Source organism: Condylostylus longicornis, unplaced genomic scaffold, assembly GCF_029603195.1.
Source record: "Condylostylus longicornis isolate FDR11 unplaced genomic scaffold, ASM2960319v2 ptg000040l, whole genome shotgun sequence".
In the NCBI taxonomy this organism is placed as follows: Eukaryota; Metazoa; Arthropoda; class Insecta; order Diptera; family Dolichopodidae; genus Condylostylus; species Condylostylus longicornis.
In genome coordinates this window covers 1,894,205-1,919,976 of record NW_026578009.1, presented here as the reverse complement: position 1 = coordinate 1,919,976, position 25,772 = coordinate 1,894,205, and the positions used below count along the sequence as shown (strand labels likewise).

The 25,772-nt window shown below is 24.3% G+C and overlaps 1 protein-coding gene across 4 annotated transcripts in view; it reads left to right on the top strand.

The window, feature by feature from the left end:
* LOC129609863 (acetylcholinesterase-like) overlaps positions 1-25,772 on the top strand; it is a 171,165-nt gene that overhangs the window by 104,929 nt on the left and 40,464 nt on the right. For 2 of the 4 annotated variants that reach the window (XM_055522016.1, XM_055522013.1), the window contains exon 4: positions 11,954-12,005. The exons of the other annotated variants lie outside the window; for them this stretch is intronic. The gene's annotated coding sequence lies outside the window, so the exon portion shown is untranslated. The remainder of the gene's footprint in view (positions 1-11,953; positions 12,006-25,772) is intronic. 4 annotated transcript variants of the gene reach the window in all.

Here is a 25,772-nt window from a genome sequence, read left to right as displayed (position 1 = left end):
CATATTCTTCATTGAAATTAAATTTTTTTTTATTTAGCTTTTTATTTTACTTTTGGAAAAATTATATCTTATACTGTTATACTTAATCTTATACTGTTATACTACATATTTTTATATGTATAAATGGTATTACGATATTATTTACGTTATTATGTAGCATTGTAAAATTTATTATAGTTTTTTACAGCTTTTTTCACAGGTATAGGAAGGAATACCGTAACAAAATCCTATTGTATTATAATAAATTTCATATTACATATAGATACAAGCATATAGACGACATACTCTATATATCATTTTATATATAATTTATATACTATACCTATGTTATATGTATACAATTATAATAATAATACAAAAATATTATTTTAATTGGAAATTCAGGTCTTGTATTTTCTTATTCGGTTCGGTTTTATATTCCCCATAATTATTAAAGAATGCCAACTTTTTATTATATACTATTGAGAAATAGTTACATACACATATATACATATTCCTTTTGAAAAATATTTTATTATATGGGTGTCTTATAAAAAAGAGAAACTTTTGAATTAAAAGAAAAGGAAGAATAAAATAATGTAAATGTCCTTGGCATACAATATGATTCCTAGATTTCATCACAATTTTATAAAGAACAAATACATTTAGTGGCAAATTTTTAACGCGTTAAAGTATAGAGAAGGAATGGTTATGTTCAAAATGATTGATTAACGCCTTTTTAAAATGACATATTATTAATTTTTTTTTCCTTTTATTTAACTGATAATCAAACAAATTTAAATAATTATATCCGTACTAACGAATGTTTGAAGGGTATTATAAATGTACCGCTTCACTTGTAAAGTTAAGAAATAGAAGTGAAATTTTGTGTTGGCTTTTAACGACCGTTGAATTCTGAGTTGATTTAACGATGCGGCTGTCTGTTTGCTAGTCTGTTAAGCTAGTATCACCAAATTTTACCAAATTAAAAAATATAGTCACTGTACAAAGTACAAAGGAAGGAATGGAGTACTGCGGGGTAAAGCATAAATGAGAGATTGTCGATCTATATGGATGGGACTTAGACTATGGAAGGTGCGGGAGCGCCAGTTTTCTCTGAGATAATGGAGATACAGTTCGATGGCTGTGGGAATCGCATCCCAAAGACTTTCTTTTATGATGGCCTTGGCAACCTGTCGGCGAAGTCTTTGGCGCGGCTTTCGAAGTTCGCCAAGAAGAAGGTTAATTGGTTCTAGTAGATGATTTTAGTGAATGTGTTACATTGGGAATCGTGAGGTGTTAATTTGAGGATTCCCGATGAACCTATTTCTTGGTATAAGCTTCCCGTGTGTAGCTAGGCGAAGCGCCTCCTCTCTTACTATTACTACTATTACTAAATAAATGTGTATTTCAAACAGTTAAGAATTCTATTGACATATTTACATATATTACATACTGTTAAAACTGATTAATGGGAATTATGTTAAAATATATAATAATCACAACACCCAATATTTCACATAATAGTAACGTAACGTTTAAATTAAAATAGTTAACGTTTTATTAAAATAGATAAAACTTTTCTCAAATACCTGTCTGGAACTCGTTTTTCTTATACTCAAGGACCTTAATAATATTTTGGAGGGAAAAATTTTTTCTTTTACAACATTTAATTTTTCATCAAAAAAAGAAAGTATACACCATATAAAATAGCAAACACTCTTTTATTATATAAATAAATTTTACAAACACAATATTAATATCAAGGATATCCTACTGAATAAAATTTATAAGTCCTTGAAATTTACCTATATAATATATGTATTTACGTATATAATATAAAATACAAAATATTTTCAATAATATTTCTATTCAATATATAGATTCGCATAAATTGAAATCTAAAAAATTATATTGTAATTTAAATTGGTTTTCCTTTATCGCTTTTTATACAAGTTATTCCTGTTCTATAATTTTTTTCTTATTTCTTTTGTTTTCATTTTAATGTTGTTTATACTCTTGTTTTTTTATGTATTCAAATATATACAAGGATATTGAAAATTACAATGAAAATCAATTAAAATATTGTCTTTTTTTCGTTGAAAATATTAATTTTTTTTTTTTTGAATTAATATTAACAAAGTAAATAACAATACTAGTAATTAAATATTTAAGTATTATCAAAAAGAGAAAAAGATAATAACTTTCTTTTTCTCTTTCTGATTCTTGATTTATTTTTAGTTTTCAATTTTTAGTTTTCATATTATTAAATAGGAACATGGTTTAAACAGCAGAGCATATAATACTAGCTTTTCACTTCTAATGGCACTTCTCATGAGCATCCAATTCAACTGTACAATCAAAATCGATGAAACCATTAATTTTCATATTGCAAAAGTATAAAAATCTACAAAATTCTTTGTTAATTTCATAATATAATATATTTGTTAGATTTTCATAAACAAAACATAATTTCTGAATTTCAGGATTTTCTGTATAGTTAAATGAAAAATAATGTAGGTTTACGTAAAAAATTCATTTCATATCCTAAATATATAATTTAATATATTACGCCAGTTCACAGTATAACAATTAAATTATGGGTAGAATAACTAGCTCAAGAAAATTTTTTTGGATACTATAAAATATATTCTAAAATCATAAATATTTTATTTAATATTTGCTAGTCAAAATGATGAGAATTAAAGTTATATAATAGAGAAAATTTAAAAGATAAATTAAAGCACTTAAATAGGACGTTTTCATACTTCAACTTTAACAAACACCATAACAATTTTTAGAAATTATATAAGTAAGTAATGTAATTAAAATACATATATAATTATAATTAATTATATAAAATTTTCATTTTAATTTCTTTGTTTATAATAATTTCAAGGATCATAAATTTACTTCACCTTTAAATTATATAATATAATAAATCAATTTGGTTAAAAGTAATTTCATCATTTAAATGTATAAGGACATTTAATTTGTAGAAATCTAGTTAAAAAATTAAAATTTAACATCAAAAAGATTAATTACTTCATTACATAAAATTATATTACAAAATTTTAATTACATTATATTTGTATTTTGAAATGTTTTTTTTACATTATTACCTTGAAAATATCTTCAAAATTATTCGAATTTAAAAAAAAGACAATAATATCTTTTGAACGAAAAGATTTATTTTAAATCATTATTAATAATTGAATTTTATATGATTAAAATTATGAATTTATTTAAACATATAGTTATAAGCATGTAAGATAACGTATAGCATTCTCTCAATTCTGAAATATTCAACATAAAAAAATTTGCATACTTTTGGGAGTCATGTTAGCATTATTTTCATCAATTTTCATTTACCAAAATTGAATTTACCAAAAAAAAGACAAATTCACTCGTTTTTCTGAAAATAAATTATTGTAAGGCCTAATTCTTTAAAAATTTTCATTTCGGATTAAATTATTATTAAACAAAACAATGTTTCTATATACTGGACATGTAGTCTTATTCTTCTGATGTGATTCTACGAGTAATAATGCAGTATGACAATAAGGCATAATAATAAACTTCAATTGGGAAGAATTATAAATTATTCTGAAATTGATTCCAAAGTGCAAATGAGGCACAAGCCTAAAACATCTCATAATTTTTTTAACTTTCTAATAAACTGTTTTTTTTTTCTCGCTTTAATTCTAAACATTAAAGTTAAAACATTTTTTGCAGGTAAACATCTTATTATTATTACCCGACAATTTTTTTTTTTTGAAGTAAATCTTCTATAATCAAAAATAAAACCACAATTTTAAATTAAACAATCAAGAAAATTAAATAATTCTACCCCAAAATATCACTCTTAGGAAAAATCTTTTCCCTCATCTACTTTCAAAATAACAAAAAGAAAATTCCAGAAAATAATAATACCCCGAATCTATTTTCAAAAAAGAAATTAAGTAAGAATAATAAAATTAAAATATACCATTTTACACTATATACAACTTTTTTAGCACATTTCATAAATAATTTCGAAAAAATTGGGCTTACCTTCTCCTTTATTCGTTTGTCAAATAGAATTTACTGAACAAACTACATATTATTTCTTTAAAACAAAAATTTTTCTGTATATATGACCTTCTTCGAGTTATAGCCTTTCATAATCATGAAAATACAAGATTTTTACAATTTTTTGTGTCGAAACAATATAAGAAGTTTGTAAATTCAATAAAATTGTAGAAAGGATGACGAATTATTTCTTTTATTTTAGAAAAACTTTTGCACATCTAAGAATGTTGAATGAGCTTTTCCATTCAATAATGACCAGATTTTATTTTATTTAAAATAATTTAAGTGATTTCCTGTAGTTTTCTATATTACATATGAAAATTCGAAGTGACCCTTAATATCTTTCATCGAATTTCTGTATAAGAGGAAGAATGTAACACCAATTATCTTCTCAGTTATAAATCAAAATTAGCTAAAAATCAGAATTTTGATTGAAATTATTTAAAAAAAAAATGTGCTGTTTTAAAAATCACAGTTTTGATCCTCCAAATTTTTAATATAATAAAGGTAAAATTGAAAAAGGAAAAACAAAAATAAAAATTAAGGGAGAAAAAAGTAAATAAGGATTTACTTTTAGATTCCAGACTTCTTGACTCAAACGTTAATATTCGCGACATAATACTAACAATATAAAAATAAGAGATTTGGGTGTATATAAGAATTTTGCCTCCTTCTTTTCTTTTTTTTTTTGTATAATCGCACCTTTTCTCTATACAAAAACAACAATATTAATAAAATGAAAACAAACTTTAATTAAATTACTGATTCACACCTTTAAAATATTACACTTTTTTGTTATTCTTTTTGTAATTTTTTTTATTTTGTTGTTTTTAGAAAAGAAAATCATCTTACCTTGTTATTGCGCTTTTTTTCTAAATTATCCTTAAAAATTTTCAAAATTAAAATTAACGACTTCTGAGTTTTTGTATTTGAAAATTTTTTCTTAAAATTGAAATGGACAGAGCGAAGAAGATTTATAAAATCAAAATATAAATTACGTTTTATGTTTTTAAGAAACTAAGGAAAGTAATGGGTCACATACTTGTAAAAATTCAGCGATTTCGTTTTTCACAAAAAGTATAGCCGTAGTAAAATGTGAATATGAGTGGAACATAAGTAGTATTTAGTATCCTAACTATTTTGGGAAGCATTTTAGAATCTATTTGATTGAAAGGAACGCTGAGTTCATATAAAAATATAAATATTCGTATAAATTGAAAAATAAAAATATAGCAATGTATTAAGCCGATTAAAGGAAATTTAATATCGCTTCTGTTACCTTAATTTCAATAGATGTCACTGTATTAGACAGCAAAGCATATTTGACTTTTCAACCAAAGAATTCCTTGTAGTTTTTGAAATGTAGTGCATTTTACATAGAATTCGTCAAAATTTTCCGATTTAAATTTTGTGGTACTTCTTGAGCTATTCAAAAATAATTTAATATGCCATGATTTCGTGTATGGAAATCCCCAAACTTGGTTAACTGGGAAAAAAAAAAGTAATTTCATGTCCGAATATTTCGTTTTGTGAAAATTGCATAAATAGTTTTTCTTTTTGGTAATGTTTCAGTTATTTTCGGTACTCAATATGAGAGACCTCAATTTTCGATAATTTTCTCCTGAAATATTCCGTATAGCAATCCAAAATAAGTAAGCGATTAATAGAATACAAGAACTATTATTACTCAAGAAAAATTATGCTTTAGGAAAACTAAAAAAAAAAAATTTTTTCAGTTTTATAGCGTATATTTTCTATGAGATTTTTCTTATTAATTAAAACATAAGGTAAAATCATATAACTAGTGTAGTATTTTAATTACATATATAACCTTTAAGCTAACAAACTACATAATATATTCTCTGCGATATTTTTTATGTTCTCTTTTGATTTATACAATATGGTGGTAACCTTCAATTTTACACGTTAAGAAGATACAAATTTAATTACACATATATGATACACAAGCACTATATATAATAAAGACACATAAAATTTATAATAACTCATGTAACCTTCAATTTAATCATCAGTTCTATGAAATTTATTTCTATATTTAATATGTTCAATAGCCTTTACGTATCTCATTTCAAATTTAATAGTTATAAATTTACACACATACATATAAAATATATATATTCTTAAGAGTATCTAATATTCTTATATTAGATGTTTCTATAACATTTATAAATGATCCAATAATAGAAAATCTTGTTTTTGAAAAATGATACATTTTTCGATTTTATCCTTGCTCTTTTTCTATAATTTTAGATATCCTGTGCGTTTTGTTTTGATTAAAACATTAAAAATTTTAACAAAATATGGCTTAACAAAGAAGATGATTTTAATTGTATACATATTATATACAATATTTCAAAACAATATGCAATACACATAGCTGTAGTATTTTTTTTTCACTCTTCGTGGGAGCAGAGGGCTACTGTGCTTCTTTTATATTTCAATTTGCATAAATATTTATAATATTTGTGTATTCGTATAACTTGCGAATTTTTCGTCTCGTATCGTTCCACTTATTGAATAAAGAGAAATGAATTGGAACTATCTTTTTCGCGAAAATGTTGTATTGTTACAATTCTACGCAGTCCAGAATATTTTTAGTGCTGACTTTAAGTATTTTTATGGTTTAGTCAGTGATATTTAGTAATTACTTTTATTAATTTCAATATAGTATTAGATATTTTTTAAATATTTTAATATATTTTATTAAAATTTTTATTCAAACAGAGCTCATTCACTGTTTTCCTTCCAATTAAAATATCCCTATAAATAAAATAAATTTTATTAAGGATATTTAAATATCAAAACAGGCGAATTTGCAATCGATTTAATTCCACTATTAAAAATCTTAATATACTTGTTTATATACTAAAATTAACTTTACTAAAGAAGCTACCACATTGCGAATTAGTAAAAAGTGTTACGTAAACTAGAATTAAAAAAATTAAACAAAATCAATTCTACCGCATAGTCAGGACACCCAGAAACTCGCTTACTTATATTTGTACAAAAAAAACAAACAAATACAAGTTAATTTCGCGCAACATACGCGTCATTAGCTCATACATCCCATAATTCATATTATGACGCGGAACATTGAAAGCTCTTGAGTTACTGAGACTAACCTTAAGTTACTGAGATTTTCCATGTAAGAAATTCGACCCAATATAACCAAACAAAAAAACGTTACCCGCCACATATTGATGAATGAAAACTATATCAGAAACCACCCTACGACAACGAAATCACCTTAAGTCCAAAAGCTGAAGTCTACCTTTATAAAGGAGCAACTTAAATAGATCCGACCAATCCATATCATAAAGAGCAAAACGAAAGAAACCTTTAAGCATAGCTTCAATACGATCTATATCGAGACCGAAGAGGAGACCAGAGCTGACATTCGTACTTCTAAAACGGGGCTTACGTAAATTAAAAAGAATTAATAGTATCCACAGCAATCTTTTAATCGCGATTAGCAGTACTAACTAGAAACTTCTTCTTAATACAAATTTAATTTAATATAATTTTGTAAGATGGAAAATTTGTTAACATATTTTATATTAAAAAGCTCCGATTTTTAAATCACGGCATTCTTTTATTTTTCTGTATGAAATTTTTTACTGTGTATAATTGTTTAACAACAACCAAACATTGTATTGTATTGTATTAATGACTTCACGTGTATAATATTAATACATACATAAATACGTACTAAGAAGTATGGAATTTTAGTTCCAAGAAACATATAAAATTTAGCTCGATTTTTTTTTCTTCTTTGATATTTTATTATAGTCCCTTAAACATTCATACAAGCAAATAAAACCCCTATAGCGTAGCCAACCTTGAATTTAATTATCAGTTTTTTTTTCTCCTTTTCTATTTTATTTATTTTTATTTTTTTTTATAACTATAAAATCAAATATATTTCCATTTTGGTATAATAAATGCTGCCTGCCTGCCTATGGGTTATTTAACAATCACTCTCAATAATTTTTTCGCAAAATAAAAAAAACAAAAACACTAAGAAAGGAAAAATTTTTATTTTGTTCAATTCATTTATTTTTCTTTTTTGTTTTCTTCATTTTCATCTCACCAATTTTTTGAATAACATATGCAACATACATACGTGGATACATACATTAAAAGAAATTGTACTACCGCCTTATGAAGGCCTCATTTATCTTTGTGAACGGAAATAGAATAAGTGAAGAAAAAAATTCAAAATCTTTTGTTTTGCTCTTCCTCTCATTTTGTTCATAACAGCTTACTTGTCTTTATCATGGAAGGAAAAAAAAATAAAATGGAAAATCGCTCATAGCATTCAGCCTCTTAATTTCGTTTATATTCTCTTTTTTTTCGATTCATAAAAAAAAATATAAATTGTTCGGTATTTCTGTCAAATATTTTACTTCAATTTCAGCATAATTTAATTAAAGCTATAAGTATTGACATACAAAAATTGATATTGAGCTTTGAGAAAAACCATTGAGACATGGTGCAGATATGATTGTAATTTAGAATTTTATGGGTACAGTTTTAGGAGAGCTCTCGAAAAATTTTGAAAAATAACTCAGACTATCAAGAAGCTGAGCGCCTACCTCGTTGAATGACTTTGCTACAAGAAAAAAAAAATTTCTGTATTTGAAAATTTTGAGGTTATGCAGACAAACAATACCATGAGTAGAATTCGGAAATTGTAGTCATTTTTGTTAAAATAAAATAAATTTTTTTTCATATCGCCCCTGCTTATTATGCAATTTTCCTATGATATTTAAAATATTAACGGCGCATTATTATGTAAAACTTAAGATTAATTTTAATTAAAATTTAAAAATTTAATTTTTTGGGTTTTTTCTCTTGTATTATATTTTCGTTTCTCCGGCGCCAAAATATTATATGTATATTTAAATGTTGTATACGAAATTTAAAGATTGAACTTTTTAAAGACTACTATTTTCAAATTCTATTCATTAAATGGGGTAAATTTCTATGTGAAGGTTAGAAGTATAAAATATTTCAAATTTGTCTATTGCATACGCACTTTTATTAACGCACTATATAACAATATTTTGCAAATTAATTCATGTTTAAAAATTTGATTGTATTATTTCTTATTTTTATGATTGTATGCTTTCCTATATTCAACTATATATCCACAATATATTTATAAAAAACTTGCAAAATTAAAAAATGTTAAAGAATTTTAAAGAAAAGTTGCAATCCTTAGCAAAAATGTGAATATTATCTACCATTTTGTTCTTTAAAATTTTAAACATTAAAGAATATACACAAACATACTATCACATTGTATATGCAACTTTTATATTACTTCAAATCTCTTGAAATAATAATTTAGTTTTAAATTGAAATAGATTCTAAACTTCTTTCAAATGAAAAACTTCAATAGAATAATAAAATATTTAAAATATTCCATAAATAAGCCAAAGAACAATGTAAAAATGCCACATGCATAATAAAATAGAAAAAATACATTATTTACATTATAAATTTCATAAGAAGGTTACCAATAATTCTTTATTGTCTGTGTACTATAGAATATTTAGAAATAAATCACTTAAATTATTGGTTTAGTTCAATGGCAAATACATTTTGCCAAGCAGTCAAATGGAAAATTTTTTGTTGCGCCAATAATGTTTACAAAGATAACTCTTAGTTTTATATAATTCGATATACACCGATTGAACGAAATAAGTCTTCAAAGGTAAAACATTATAACCACATACTCTACATTGCTGAAAATATTCGAGGATCGAATTTTGAACCAAAATATCAATAATTACATGTTTAATGGTCGACGTCATAACATACGTTCGAGTTTGAACTGACAAGTCCAAAACTTGAAATTATTGAATTCCACACCGAACGTATTTAATTAAATATTTTGAAATTTGAAGCTGTTGGTCAAACGTAAAACCATTGCTTACGAAATGTGAAACGAAACAGAATTATATTAATATAGACAACCGTAACAAGTCATGTGATTTGAAGTGTCAAATATGAAAATTAAATAGCAGCTCATCACATTTGATTTATTTAGAACGTTAAACATCGTTTTTAATTTATGCTGCTGTCCAATATTACATAGCACATTTAAATAAAAAAATTCTAAACTAAAACAGACTATAATAAATTCTTTCCTGGATATAGGCAAAAAAATACAGATTGTAAAATAAATTATTTCTATATAGAAATTATAAGAAACTGGAACTTGAATTAATTTTACACATAATTCTATATACAAGCAGAGATTTTGATTATTTCGAATATGAAATTTAAAATATAAGAAGCAGACTAAATAAAGTTATTCCTCTAACTAGTTTTGCCTCTTTAAATACCTATGTAGATAATATAGTTGTTTATACCCATACGAACGAATGTTCGAAGGGTATACTAAGTTTGCCTTATCATTTGTAATGCTAAGAAATAATGGGCTGAGGTATAAATTCAAGTACATGTTTTTACCCAGCGTCCTATCCGTCCGTTTCAGCGATAACTCAAAAATTAATTGAGCTAAGCTCACCAAATTTTCATAAATGATTTATAGCAGCAATTACCAGAACAATATTTAAATTGGATATGATCAAGGTACTAGCTCGAGTAGCTGGCATACACCCAACAACAATAATTTTACCATATCTCAAAAATTATTCATCGTATAGTTTTAAAAATTTGCACAAGTAAATATATTATTAGGACAGTTATTATTGATAAAAGTCGTTGAAATTTCTCGATTGTTTGTTCTAGCTGCCATACAACTTTAGAAGCTGTTTGTTCATAGCTCAGAAGCTCAGAACTGTTGAAGTTACCAATCTGAAATGTTGAACAAAAGAATTTGGTGATTTGACCATCATTAAGATTATACAGGTTTATATGGTAATTTCCATATATGTATAAAATAGCAATAGACACATAAAAAGCAAGAGATTGTATGAAACTGTGTGTCAATTTTCTGGGACATTTAAAGTCATTTATTCGTACCGTAATCACAGAGTTGAAATGGCCAACCATATCTACTCTCGTTCTTTCTCGTTCTTTTATTTTTCAATATAGGAATTCTTACGTACTATAAACCAGTTTTTTTGTTGGTGTAGAGTCAAATTTGAAATTGTGCTGCAGAGTTTCTCTAATATATTAAAATATTTTTTTTTCTTTACGTAACGTTCACATTATTATGTCATTCAATAACAGTACTTATGTAAAAAGGATATTCGATGAAAGAAACATCAATTTTATAGGCAAGAGAACACAGCAAAAAAAAAAAGTATAAATGATCTTCGAATATTTTTTTTTCTTGTGGTTTTAGAAAATACATTTTTTTTTTTTACTTCTCTCTTTTTTCTTTTTAATATTTATTGGTTTCGTTTATAAACATTTCACGTTATAGTTTAACATTTTATATATGTATTTATGTTACATGTTATGTATACATCTAAAGCTAAAACCAAGTCAAGTTTCACATAAATTATTTATTGTCAGAATGTATTCAATAAATATACATATATGAATCTATTTATTAGAATTTATACATCTATATTTGGATGTATGTACGTATTACTCGTATATGGATATTAATAATATATATTCATATATTGTTAATATGCGCTGTTCGTGGTTTTTATATATAATTACATGAAGGGAGGAAAAAATATAGTTATAATAGTTTATAGTTTTTTATTCTTTTTACTTCTAGTGCATTTTATATAATATTGTAAAAACAGATTAAAATTAAATTTCAAAAATTTTATAATAAAATATTCTTAAAGTGTATAGGATCTTATAAAAAATTCCAAGTATACAGAATTTCATTTTAAGAATTTTCTTTAATTATCAGTGTAACCGTGTTTTTGTTTTTCTTTAATTTCAGATCAAAGCTAAAATTGTATAACATTTTCATTGAAATTCAAAAAATATATACTGTAAGTATAATTTTTTATTATTCTACATAATTAAGATAATTTTGTTTACTGTATAATTAATATTTGTGAAATTTTAATTTTGTGAAATATAATTCCGGTAAATCACCATGCAGCAAGCCACATATATATTATACACTCAAGAACAATTTTGAACATAGAAAAACTTAAAATTTCAACGCACGTCTCATATTTTTAATAAAAAACTTTGCTTAACATCATGCTACGATCTATTACGATAATTATATAATATTAAGGTATACATATTTTCTTATTAAATAATAATTTTAGATTTTTCTATTAATTAAATATAATTGCGAATTATATGACACAATATCTAAGTAAATTACTTTAATTATACTTGCTCCCTAACATATGCAATTTTTGTAAATTTATAGAACTGAAAATTATAATATGCTAATAAGTGAAAAATGAACATAAATGGGGTTAGTTCACGGTAAAATTATTGTTCTTGAAATTTTTATATAAATGCTGAAAGTTTTATATTGCAATTTCTTGTAACTGATAACTTCATTCTTTTGTTTTGAATACAATAAATATCAAGTTAAATTTATTTTGAAACTGCAGACACTTAATCCCAGTTCCAGTTACAACAAATATTTGATACATGTATCATACTTTAGAAGTTTTTATTCAATTGGTTATTTTAACCTCTAATATTTTAATTTTCTAATTTATACTTTTCATTTGAGAAAAATTTATAAAATTTCCATTTGTCCTCTATTAGTTTATTTACAAAAACAATTTTCTTTTGATTTTATTTTGACATTTTTACATAACCTTTCTAAATATCAAATCTATTATTTAATATGTTTATTTTTTCTATATGTAATTTTTCATTTTTCATATATTCTTTTGACGTTTTTCTTTATAATTCACCTCATTCATTTATTTTTACATAGTTCAATAGCATTCTGTTACAAAGCAAAAAAAAATTCTATTTGAAAAAGAATCTATTGAAAATTTTAAATAATTTTGAAAATTTATTCATTAAAGATTAGATTGTTAATTAAAATGAAAATATAGAATTTAAGTATTAGAAATTTCAATTTCCAAATTAAGATATTTTAGGATTTTCTTAATCTGAAGAATAAGGATACAAATATGCATAAATATTACTGAGAAGTACTTTAGTTTTCTTATTCAATAAGCAAATATTGAAATCTTATAAATTAAATATTCTCTAAATAATAAAATTTCTGAAACACCCACCAATAAATTATTCTGATACGGCAAATTTATAACAATTCCCAAATTGCTTAATCTTCGATTTTTATTTTTGTAATTCTCTAAATGCATTTCAAATTGGAGTCTATTAAAATACTATTACAATACTTTTCTCTCAATTTATTAATCAAAATGGCGTCATATCCTAATTCAAAATGAAAAATATAGTTGAGAGGAATTGAATCTGACAAGAAATACCATAATAACGGAATGTGACAATGACATCGAGTATATAAATTTATCAAAAAAAAAAGTGTTACTTCGAGGCTTAACTATTATGTGCATTTTAAAGAAAACTTAAAGAAAATAATTAATTTTTGCTTAACTTTCATGTTCTTAGAGAGTTTAAATTGTGTTGAAAAATTGGCACAAATTGTTTTATGACACACAATCAAAATCGAAATAATGATATACTCTATTGGTATTAGTGTAGAATACTAAAAACGTAAAATCACCTTGTTCAATATTCTCTTGCATTTTAACTCATTTCCTTTTTACAACCACAAATATGGAAAACAATATTTTAACAACTTACTGTTTTTTTGTCAGAATTCAAAGTAAAACTACCCTCATCATCTTTCTATAATCGCACTATACCTTTGCAATAATAGCACTAATAATGTACTATAAATTAAATTATCTATTTTAGAATTTGTAAAGCAAAATTTGTATTTTAAAGATCAACATAACACTAAAAGAAAAAAATATCAATTATCAATCAATATTGAAACAAATTTGAATTTTTTATGTCCCAAAAATGTTCACTAAATTTTCATACATTCAAATGTAAATAAAAACTGTAGTTAGTCTAATATACCATTCTTATTATGAATATGTTCAAATTCATTGCTAGTGTATTTCAGTGTTAGTCGAAAATTGTACAGTTTTCTTTCCTCTGAATATAGAATGTTTAATAAAGAAATCAATCTAATTCCTATATTTTAGACTTTCATTCTGAATATTTTATTTGTTATATAAGAATTTTCTTCTTTATACGGGACACTAATAATATGGGACACTAAATTTAAAAAATTCATGAAATTCACCCAAAATTACTTAATCCTTTTATGTTTAAATTATACAAAACAAAAAAAAATTAAAGCACTATAAAAAATAAAATAAAAAAATGTAAAATGTAAACAAGGGCAAAATGAAAGTGTTTGTTATTTATTCATAGTATAGCTATTTGAATATTATTTTTTATATTTAAAATTTTTTTATTATTTTAAATAAAGATAAAATTCCTGTCAAGCTCAAGTAGAGAATAAATAAAAAAAAAATATGTATAATGATTTAAAATTATATAGAACTAGAAGTATAAGATAAAAGTATTTTTTATAAAATTTATGTGATCAAATTTGGCAAAACAAAAACTATTTTTGTTAGAGTAAATTTGTCATTGAAAATACAATACAGAATTGAACAGTGCGACAATTATTCAAAAATGAATAAAAATCTAAAATTTTCGTTTTCAAACTAAAATCCTTTTTAAGTATAGCTTCAATTGAGATTCGATTTTATTGAAGAAAGTTACTGAAAACGCTGGAATTTTAAGTTTCAAAATTATGACAAAGAACTTTGTACGAATTAAATTTGGAACAGTATTACGAGGTATACTCTTCTGTCACTTCTAGGTAATTTTCTTAAAATTGTTTTCATCGTGCATTTCAAAAAAATTCATAAGTGTGAAGAAATTGAAGTTTTAAATGCTTAATATTACAATCAAAATCAATAAAAACCCTTCAAAATGTCCTAGGGTATGATCTTAAATTACATTTTATAAAATATATCACAAATAAGGCTTCATTTTTTTTACCATTTTCAAAGAACTTCCAAAAAATTAACATATAAAAATATACTGAAAAAATATTGAGTAAATATAGCGTTAAAGAAGGGAAGAGATACAGCCAATGTTATGTAAACGGAATTAGTTTTCTTTGTTTTCTGCAATAAATATCCCTTTTTTTCCCAGACAGTTTTATCATTGTTTCATTACTCTTTTTATTCTGTTTTTACCTCTTTTCGATATTTTTTTCTTTTCCATTTTGTTTTGTTACCCAACTAATAAAAATTTACGAATGAAATTTTTTTTTGTCTTTTTTAGGGGATTTTCATTTTTCCATGAAAAGAGGACCTATGTTAAAAATTGAAAGTTAAAATGTCAATCTTTTTCCGCTAATAAAACCATCGACATTTCTTTTTTTTGTTCTCTTTTACTTCTCTCATTCTTCTTCTTCTCTCCGTCCCGTCCTTCTCTTAGTTTCTATCTCTTTCTACATTTTCTATTTCTTTTTATATTCTTTGTCTTCATTTTTCTTTTATCCTTTAGTATTTTTGTCATCTACCCATATCATTTCAAATATTTTTTAGAAACCACCTACATAAATTTTGTTGTTATCTGTATGAAAAAAAAAAAAAAAAAAAAAAACACTTAAGCGGTAAATTAAAATTATTTATAAATTAAAATGCACACTTTTTACTTATATGTTACATCTATATTAGGTTATTGACATGCACGTGAAACTCAAAATCAAAAAGTTTACAACACAATTACCAGTTGGATAGAAAATTTTAATAAATCTAAATAAATTTGAGTATGGCATTATTGAACAAGTTTTCATTTACAAAAATTTCCATTATGTTCCAGAAATATTCAAGTTCAATCCCATTAAATATGGGAAAATTAATTTAATAGAAAAAAAATCACAATTTAATTGTGGAACAGTATTAGATATCTCATCAAGTAATATAAAAAGCTATAAATTTAATATTGTTCAAAATTTTAATTACAATGTATATTATGCATTGTTATGTGCATATATCAATTCCATAATATTTTTTAATTAAACGAAATTATCTAGTCAATTACTATGCGTTATTGTAACTCATACTATCCAAGTTTAACTCTGTTATATATATAGACCAATTTATTTTTTAATTTTATTTCTCCCTAAATGATAAAATTTTTGTTTTTTACTAAAACTTTTAATACTTAGGCCGTTTCTGAACCGGCCGTATTTCGAACTAAAATAGTATATTTTATATTTTTTCAATAGAAACTCCAGTACGTGAGAAGCAAAACGCAATTCACACCATATTTTCTCAAAAAATATAGGGTTTTGAAACCAATTCACTCTAAAAATTAAAGTAAATAAAATAATTTTTTTTAAATGGACATGTTTTTTATATGCTTTACAGAATTAGTAATAGAAGAATATTGAGAAAAAAATAATAATTAGAAATGATTTTTAATATTATTGGTTTCTTCAGTATAATTTTTAAATATTATACTGAATGCCACTTTTCGAAAACTATGTTAATGTAGTTAATGTAAATGCTCTTGAAAATCTGTATTATTTTTACATAGGTATATTTGAAATCAATTCTTAGAGAGAGACTAAAATAAAATAATCTGATGTGGTCAGCACATAACCGACCGCAATGTGTATTTTCTAGTTCAGTGAAAGTGTTACAGAATATTATAAAAAAGTTGCTGATGCCTGATTTCTTCCAAAATTTAGGAGGTTTCGCGGACGGTCGAGCGAAGCTTATATATAAAATTTGAAATAAATCGGTTGAATATTTTATTCAAAATGATCAAAAATGTAAAACAGGCCCTCTAAAAAATGCAGTTCCCGAGGCCTGATATATACCAAAAGTTGATCAATTCGTGCCATGATCGAAATAAACTTACATATAAAATTTCATCAAAATCGGTTCAGCCGAACTTGAGATACACGCGTGCAAACACAGACCGACAGACTGACAGGTTGCTTAAAATAGTTTATTTACACTTCCCTACCATGGAGAAGTGCATTCCCACCGAAAACTCGATATATAAAATTTGTTGCCATCATATAACCTACCTATTGTTTACACAGTATGGTCAGTAAAAACAACAAAAATAATGCTACGTTAGATGAACGCGACCAGTCTAGAATTTAGAATTCAAAGTAATATTCATTTTATAAAATTGTTAAAATATTATGCATCATAGTAAAACCTCTCTCATTCCTAAAATATTGTGCAATATCATGAAACGTGTGTAAAATTCGCTCGCAAACTCAAAAAATTCAGCTGAGCTAAATTGGTAAGAAAAATATTCTAATGCGATAGGTATGGAAACGTTCATATATCTGATTTTCGTGTCCATAAATTTATCTGAAGCTACTTACACAGAAAACAAAAAATTATTTAATGACAGCCACTTTAAATATTTCAAAATTATTATTATTATTACATAGCTATACACTTTAATTTTAAAATTAAAATTTTTATATTTTAAAAATATTTACGATTTCCAAACTATTATTATTTTTATGTTAAATCCAATTTTTGTATACTTTTATTCTCATTGTAAATATACTTATAATAAATTATATTAAATTGATCATTATGTTTCAAACCATTTATACATACACACACATACTATACATTTAAATCGCGTGACATTTAAATTAAAATCTATACAATTTAGTAATGTATAATAATAGAGAAGGTGTTATAATTTAGAAAAAAAAAATTTCAAAATAAAATACAAAAATTTAAACAACAATTAAATTAAAAGCTATATAATTAAATTCGAATTATGTAATTATATGTTTTTGAAATGTTTCGAAAATTAAATTTAAAAAAAAAAGAGGAAAACTTTAATTTTATTTTTGAAAACTTTTTACTCCCATCGTAATTATAATTGTGTATTGATTGTTTTAAATTTATATATAAAGAATAAAGAATAAAGAAAATGGAAAATAATAAGAACCAATAATAAAAGAGAAAAAAAGAATATTATTTTCAAAGTTTTACTTCGTTATTTTCAATTTATAAAAGCAAAATAAGAAAAAAAATTTCTAATTTCATTTTAAACCTCAAGAGTTTTCAAACGCAATTCGAAAAAGCGCAATCAATTAAAAATAACAATAATAATATAAAAAAATTAAATCAAAAACAGAAATATTAAATAAAAAGTTTCTTTTTATACATCCAATATATACAAACACATTTACATCCCACACATATATGAATAGAAATGACATATATAGCTACATAAGCATATTATATAATAGCAGAGCAATATAAATAAATTCTTTATAGAAATTATATAGTGTCATTTTAGGTGTGTATATTACTAATAAATCGCAAAAGTGACAGTCACAGTAATAACAAATAACATTTTCACTACTAAATGTATATATGCAAGGTTAAAAACAAAAGTTCTGATTAAAGCAAAAGTTCTGATTAAAGGGGATTATTGAAAAAGAAAAAACAACGCAATAGCACTTGGTTTAAAAGACTAAAATACATTTTGATCATATCAATTCTTCGTAAAATAGCTGGCTACAAAGATATTTTATTATTTAATAAAAAATTGCATACTTTACGGGGCAAGAACAAAAAGCAGAACTCAGTTTTATATTAATGTCGAATTCGATGGTTAATACACTGATTTGAAAATATAATTTTATTTTTTGACTACCCTTTCAGTAACTGCCAGCTTTTTGGTAATATAAAAAGTTCGGAAAGCTTGCAGTTTCGAAAATATGAAATAAAGAAAAATTGACATTTTACTGATTTCAATAGTTGATAACTTGAAATATAGAGGAAAAAGGTCTTATGCTAACGAAATTAATTATTAATTTATTTCTAGAAGCTAAAAAAATTTATTCAGACTCGTACAATTTACCATGTAAGATAAAAACGATTTCAAAACTTTGATGAGAAATGGGTTTAAGCCATTTTGTCATTTTAATATTTAAATTTAATTATATTGTTTCGTAATAGAAGAACTAATTTCTGTTTTTTTTGCATTTGTAAATTTTAAAAAAACAGTTTATGTTATTCACACCATTGTATTTAGAAGTACTCTCAAATTCTATTAGAAACCAAAACTAATTTCTATCTTATATAATATTTATGTTACTACAAAAAATAATGAGAATTCAATTAAAATGTTATACTAATTTTTAGTCTTTAACCTGTTAAGATTATAAATTTTGTAATAAAAATTCTACAAAATTCTTACAGAACATTGTTATTTATTATATTGCTCATTATATATAATTTTAGAATAGTATTTTTTTTTTGTAATTTTACTTTTTGTTATATTTAAATTTTTTATGCCTAAATTAATTGAAAGCCATATATACCACAAACATTTCATGCATAGCACATAATTTAAAAAAATATAAATACATAATATTCCTGTATAACAGTACTCGAATATGTATAGAAAATTATTTTTATAATGTGTATAGGATAAAAAGTTAAACATAGAAATAATTATGTAATCCCTATGGCCTTATTATAATATTTTTGAAAATAATTCTGTATAGATTATTAAACTGTTAAATTAATTTATTAATTAAATACGCAATTCGAAATCAATTATAGTAATTTTTTTGATTCTATATTAAAATTTTCTATTTTAATATATTAGTTTATTGATTAATGCTGTTCAAATCAAATGAAAAAAATCTGATGTGGTCAGCACATAACCGACCGCATTGTGTATTGTCTAGTTAAATGAAAGTGTTACAGAATATTATAAAAATGTCTGTTAAATACTTCTTTCCAATTTTTAGGACATTAGTAAGCTTATAGTTAACATACTTAGAAAAATGTAAATTTGGCTCTTAGTAGAGTTTAGCTTTGTGCTACCCGAATTCCCTGAAATGGTCGCCAGTTAGTTTCGGCAACAACCAGAACTCAAATATCAAATTTCAAGAAATTCCATCAATTTGTTCTGTGGATATGGTGAAAAATGTAAAATCGGCCCGCAAATCAGTTCTCGAGCCCTGATCTTTCCAAAAAAGTTATATGTTTTTTGCTTTAATATGAGGAATTCATATATTAAATTTCAATGAAATCGGTTGATTATTTCTCTTTATATACACAAAAATGTATATTTGGCCCGTAGTAAACGTCTAGTTGCCGATGCCTGATCTTTCCAAAAAATTTACATGTTCATTGTTTTAATACGAGGAGTTCATATATTAAATTTCAATGAAATCGGTTGATTATTTCTCTTTATATACACAAAAATGTATATTTGGCCCGTAGTAAACGTCCAGTTGCTTATGCCTGATTTCTTTCAAAAGTTAGGAGTTTTTGCGTATGATCGAGCAAAGCTTATATATTAAATTTCAAGTAAATCGGTTCAATACTTTCTTCAAAATGGTAAAAAATGTAAAATCGGCCCGCAAATCCGTTTTCGAGCCCTGTTCCTTCCAAAAAATTTACATGTTCATTGTTTTGATACGAGGAATTCATATATTAAATTTCAATGAAATCGGTTGATTATTTCTCTTTATATACACAAAAATGTATATTTGGCCCGTAGTAAACGTCTAGTTGCCGATGCCTGATTTCTTCCAAAACATACGAATTTTTGCGGACGGTCGAGCTGAGCTTATATATAAAATTTTAAGTAAATCGGTTGAATATTTTCTTCAAAATGTTCAAAAATGTAAAACAGGCCCGCTAAAAAGTGCAGTTCCCGAGGCCTGATATATACCAAAAGTTGATCGATCCGTGCCATAGTGGAAACAAACTTACATATAAAATTTCATCAAAATCGGTTCAGCCGAACTTGAGATACACGCGTGCACACACAGACCGACAGACGGACAGACCGACAGACCGACAGACCGACAGACCGACAGGTTGCTAAAAATAGTTTATTTACACTTCCCTACTATGGAGAAGTACGTTCCCACCGAAAACTCGATATGCAAAATTTGTTGCCATCACATAACCTACCTATTGTTTACACAATACGGTCGGTAAAAAAGCCTCCATATAACTATTATGAATAAAATCATTTTTACAGAAATTTTAAATTATTAAAGATCATCAAGCAAACAAATAACAATATGTTATCAATTATATTGAATGAGTTTATGTCAAACGTGTAAAACAAAAAAGAATTACAATAGTTGAATGTTTTGCAAAATAATTGCAAATTGCGGTATAGTAAAGACAAGTGTGTTAATTAAAGACAGACCTATACTTAATTTAACTATCAAGAAACTTGAAATTCTCTTTAATTTTTAGCTATTTCTTTTTTTTTTAATTAAAACTCGAAAAGAAAAATAAAAGAAATCTTTAATTAAAAATATTCTTACACAAATAAAATTGAAATAATTATTTAAAATAAAAACTAACAAAAGAATTGAAAGTAGATGAAATATAGACAAAAATTAAAATTGAAATACTTTCTTTTTTTCTTATTTTGTCTTTCAATTATTTTCCAACTTTTTAATTTTTTAATTGTGAACTTTCTGTAAGATCTTTTTCATAGATCTCAGAGTTCAATTAATTAAATTGATTGCATAGTTTTTGTTTTTCTTTTCATAGATAACCTAAAATAATTTTTCAAATTAATTTTTGCGGTTAATGATTTATTTTTTAAAATTTATTTTTTATTTTGCATTCAATTTCAATTATGGAAACAAATCGTAATTGCTTATTATTTTCAAATTACAACACCATATACATCGTTAGTATATAGTGGTATTATATACATATATATATCGATTGCATACTATGAAGCTAATAAATTTTATTAATAATTTACAACATTAAGAGTTTACACTCCAATAAATAAATTATATTATGACAGTCAATTCAATTCTGATCGAACACAATAAAAATCAAGAATGAAATTTTTCTATATCCAGAAAATTAAATAATCCAAAAAATCTCCTATATTAATTTTGAAATTAGTTAAAGTAGATATTCGGAAATAATTCAAGCTTAAGCAATAAAACTTTCAACCTTATACAAAATATATTGTATACAAAATTATCTCATAGGTATTAACAAGATTTCTAAATTGATTTTAGAAGATGTAGGCAGTAGACATGTTACGATGCCCGTATTCATTTATAGCGTAACCATAAGCAATATTCAAATTTTCGAAACGTAAAAAAAAAATAGTGGCTGGCTTTTTTTACCGCAGCATACTATATTTGAACTTTAAAGCAATAAAGTAGTAATTACAATTTACCGTTATGTAAAATCCGTTTTTTTCCGAAAGTTTTGATATTATTTTTCTTCTAGACAGAAGCTTCTAGGAGCCTGAAGTTTTAATAGATTTTAGACACTTTTAAATATTTCATTTCGATAGAAGAAAGCTTTTTCTTTTCACTCGTCGAAATTTATAAAACTTGAATTTTTGGCACCTTATATTTCTGAAACTACAAGCTTTTCTAAATTTCTGTAAACACATAGAGCTAACTCCAATACATAAAACTAAAAAAGAATTTTTTTTTTAATTCACGCAATTAATTCTCAAATTCGAGCCTTAAACTATCGCCTGTTTCAATCTTTTTTTTTTGTTTAGCCTGAATGTATGCAACTTTTAAAATTTTTTTTAAATTTTTAATTGTGTGTACTACTACGTGGATTGTTTTAATGAGCAGTGTTGCATGTTATTAACGTTTGTTTAATGAGCAATGGAAAAATGTTGAAGTTTTCTAATTCCCCCCCCCCCCCTCCCTAATTATATTGCTCCTTAAACCAAATTGTCAATTACTGTCGAATTCACAAATAAAAAATCTTAAATTCTTAAATATTTTTTAATACAATCCCTTTAAAATTAACCAATTTAAATCAATCGAATTGCGATAATAATAGAAATTTATTTTTATTCCTTTTAATTCCATTAAAAGAATATGGCCACCATAATTAGGTATTTTAATTTTGAATAATTAAATTTTATTTCACTTTTCCAAAATATTGTTATTTTCTTCCCATTTTCTAGTATACAAGTTTTCATTAAGCATTTGTTTTTTATCTTTTTGTTTATAATTTTCAAATTAATCCTTTTTAATATTAAAATTTAATAAGAAAATTTTTTCAGAAGGAGTAATTATAATTTCTTATTTCAGTTGACTTAATATTTTATAATCGCGTTTTCAACGAATGCTAAAAGACGATAAGAAAAATATTTTATTTATTTTTTTTTCCATGAATATTAATACCATTTAAGTCAAATTAAATAAATTTTTTTTTTGCATATTTAAAAAATTTTTGAAAATAAAAAACTTTCGATAATTAGCGCTTTTCTTTTATACCAAAAAATTTTCTCCCGCCTTCTACCGGAATGTTTTCCAAAGTCAGTGTTGTATACGAATATTATTAAATTACTAATATTATTATTAAAATTACAATTTTTTTAAAATTTACTTGCTAAATATTTCTTTTGTAATTATAAAATATAAATTAAATGCTATTGAGTAGTATACATATAAAGAAAATGAGGCAACGCTGAACACATACGTTTTGTCTAAAAAGCTGTACTTTCAAACTTAAAGCCTCATAGAAACCACAATTACTACAAATGTTTTCCCTTTCCGAAACGTTATTGAGCTATTCATTATATTTTGATATATGACTGAGTGCTGCATGGTTATATTACCCTTTTACGTAAATGTTCAGCACATCAGCATGGGATCAATTTTAGAACAATTTCAGCAAATTTTTACCGGTATATTAAAAAGTACAAATTTATAGACATGAAAAGTACAAATTTAGACGCATGAAATCAAATGATTATTGTACTTGAAAACGGTCAATCGTTGTCTAGTGAAAATAAAATAGTCTAGACGCATGGAATTAAATGATCAACGAAATGAATTCCCAATTTTTAAGTGTTCAATCGAGGTCATGAACTAAAAATGTCGAGCTAGTATTTGTCAGCATGTTATTATGAAAATTACTTGGAAAATTATTAATCCGACCATTAATTTATTAACAAATTCATAAAATAGCTTAGTTCTTATTACAAATAGAATTTTTATAACTATTACAGCACTGATTAAATGTTAAAAATTAGTATTAAATGTTATCAGTTAATGAAGAAAATTTTCTTTTCTTTACTTTTTGCTCTATATAAATTTCTTTTTCCTAAAAGCAAAGAATTTTTCCGGCATTAAATTAACAAACTAAAAGAAAAAACTGAAGAATTTTTTAATTATTTTTAATGACTTCTTTCCATATTTTATTCTTTTTTGCTTCTCATTTTAAATATAAAAAATTGTGATATTTTAACATTTCCGGCGTTTCTTTTGTCTTTTCTTTTATACAAATGAAAAACAATAAGTATGAAACCAAAAATAAAAAACGGGAGAGGAGAGAAAAATAATTTTTCTTTTTTCGCATAGTTTTCAATTTTCCCAAAATTTACGTTTAATTTTTTCTCTTCATTTTTTGCGTTTTCAACATTACGCTTTTTATTTTCATATTTTTTTGTTTTTTGCATACTTTTCAACTATTTAATTATCACATTAAGTGTAAATTTTATTCAGTATAATTTAAGTTTTCTTTTTTTTTTGCTCTTGCTTTTTGCTGATTATTATAAAATTTTTTTGCAGAAATTTGCAAAAAAAAAAAAATAGGGTATGTTTTAAGCAATAAGATGGTTGAAGTTGAATAAAATAAGAGTTAAGAAATATTATTCAGATGAAATTTTTTTTTCATTGAATATGATTTAAAAAATGCTGTAAAGTTAACACTATCTATATTATTAATATTATATTGTTATACTCATATTGTGCAGGTACGAATTAGCAAATAATTATACAAAACGCTTTTAGCTTTTCACAAAATATAGATTCTCAAAATGATATTGGAAAAACTTGAAGAACATTAATCAATTCACAAAATTGTTCAGAAACAAAAATAATGTTTTTAATTATTCACTGAAAAAAATTTATGTGTAATTTAGTATAATTTCTAATGAAAATTTTCAGAAATGAAAAATTTTTATTGAAAGAATTAAATTTCATAAGGCATATTCGAAATTTGTACTATATTTTTTTTAATAAATTAATGAAATATAAATTAATTTATTTTATAATATGATTTAATTATCTATGCATCTGCTATCTGACTACATTTATGAAAAATAATATAGAGGAAACTTGTTATTTAGTATACCGTTTGTGTATAAAGTATGCGTCAATTGTTAATTAACTCGCATCACTATTATGCAATTTGCTGTAGTGCAAAATTCTGCACTTATATGTGTATGGAATATTTACCTATGCACGGTAGTAATTAATATCGCAGAAAGCATATTAGGTACTTACTATTAAATGCTAAACAGTTCCAAAAAGTTTTTTTTCATTCTCATTAACAACTTTACGCTTTTATGTAACAAATCTCGTTTTATAATATTTTAAAATTCCAATAAATTTTTCGTGTTAAAAAAATAATTTTTTTTAGTAGATTTTAATTTTTTTATAAAGAGAATATCAAATTGTGAGTTACAAATATAAGGAAGTAATTATACAAAAGATAAAATGGAAAGTATAAAACTCACTTCCACCTCCGTCTGTTAAAGGTTAACTCTTTATAAATATTTTTGATCTCAAATAGAAAAAATAATTATTAAGCAAATTCACAATAAATTCCAAATACTTTCACAAATTCACACGAAAATTACCAAAGCTTTTATTACCAATACACTTTTTCTGTACAAGGTTAAAGATACTAAATCATTAAAAATAACACCATTAT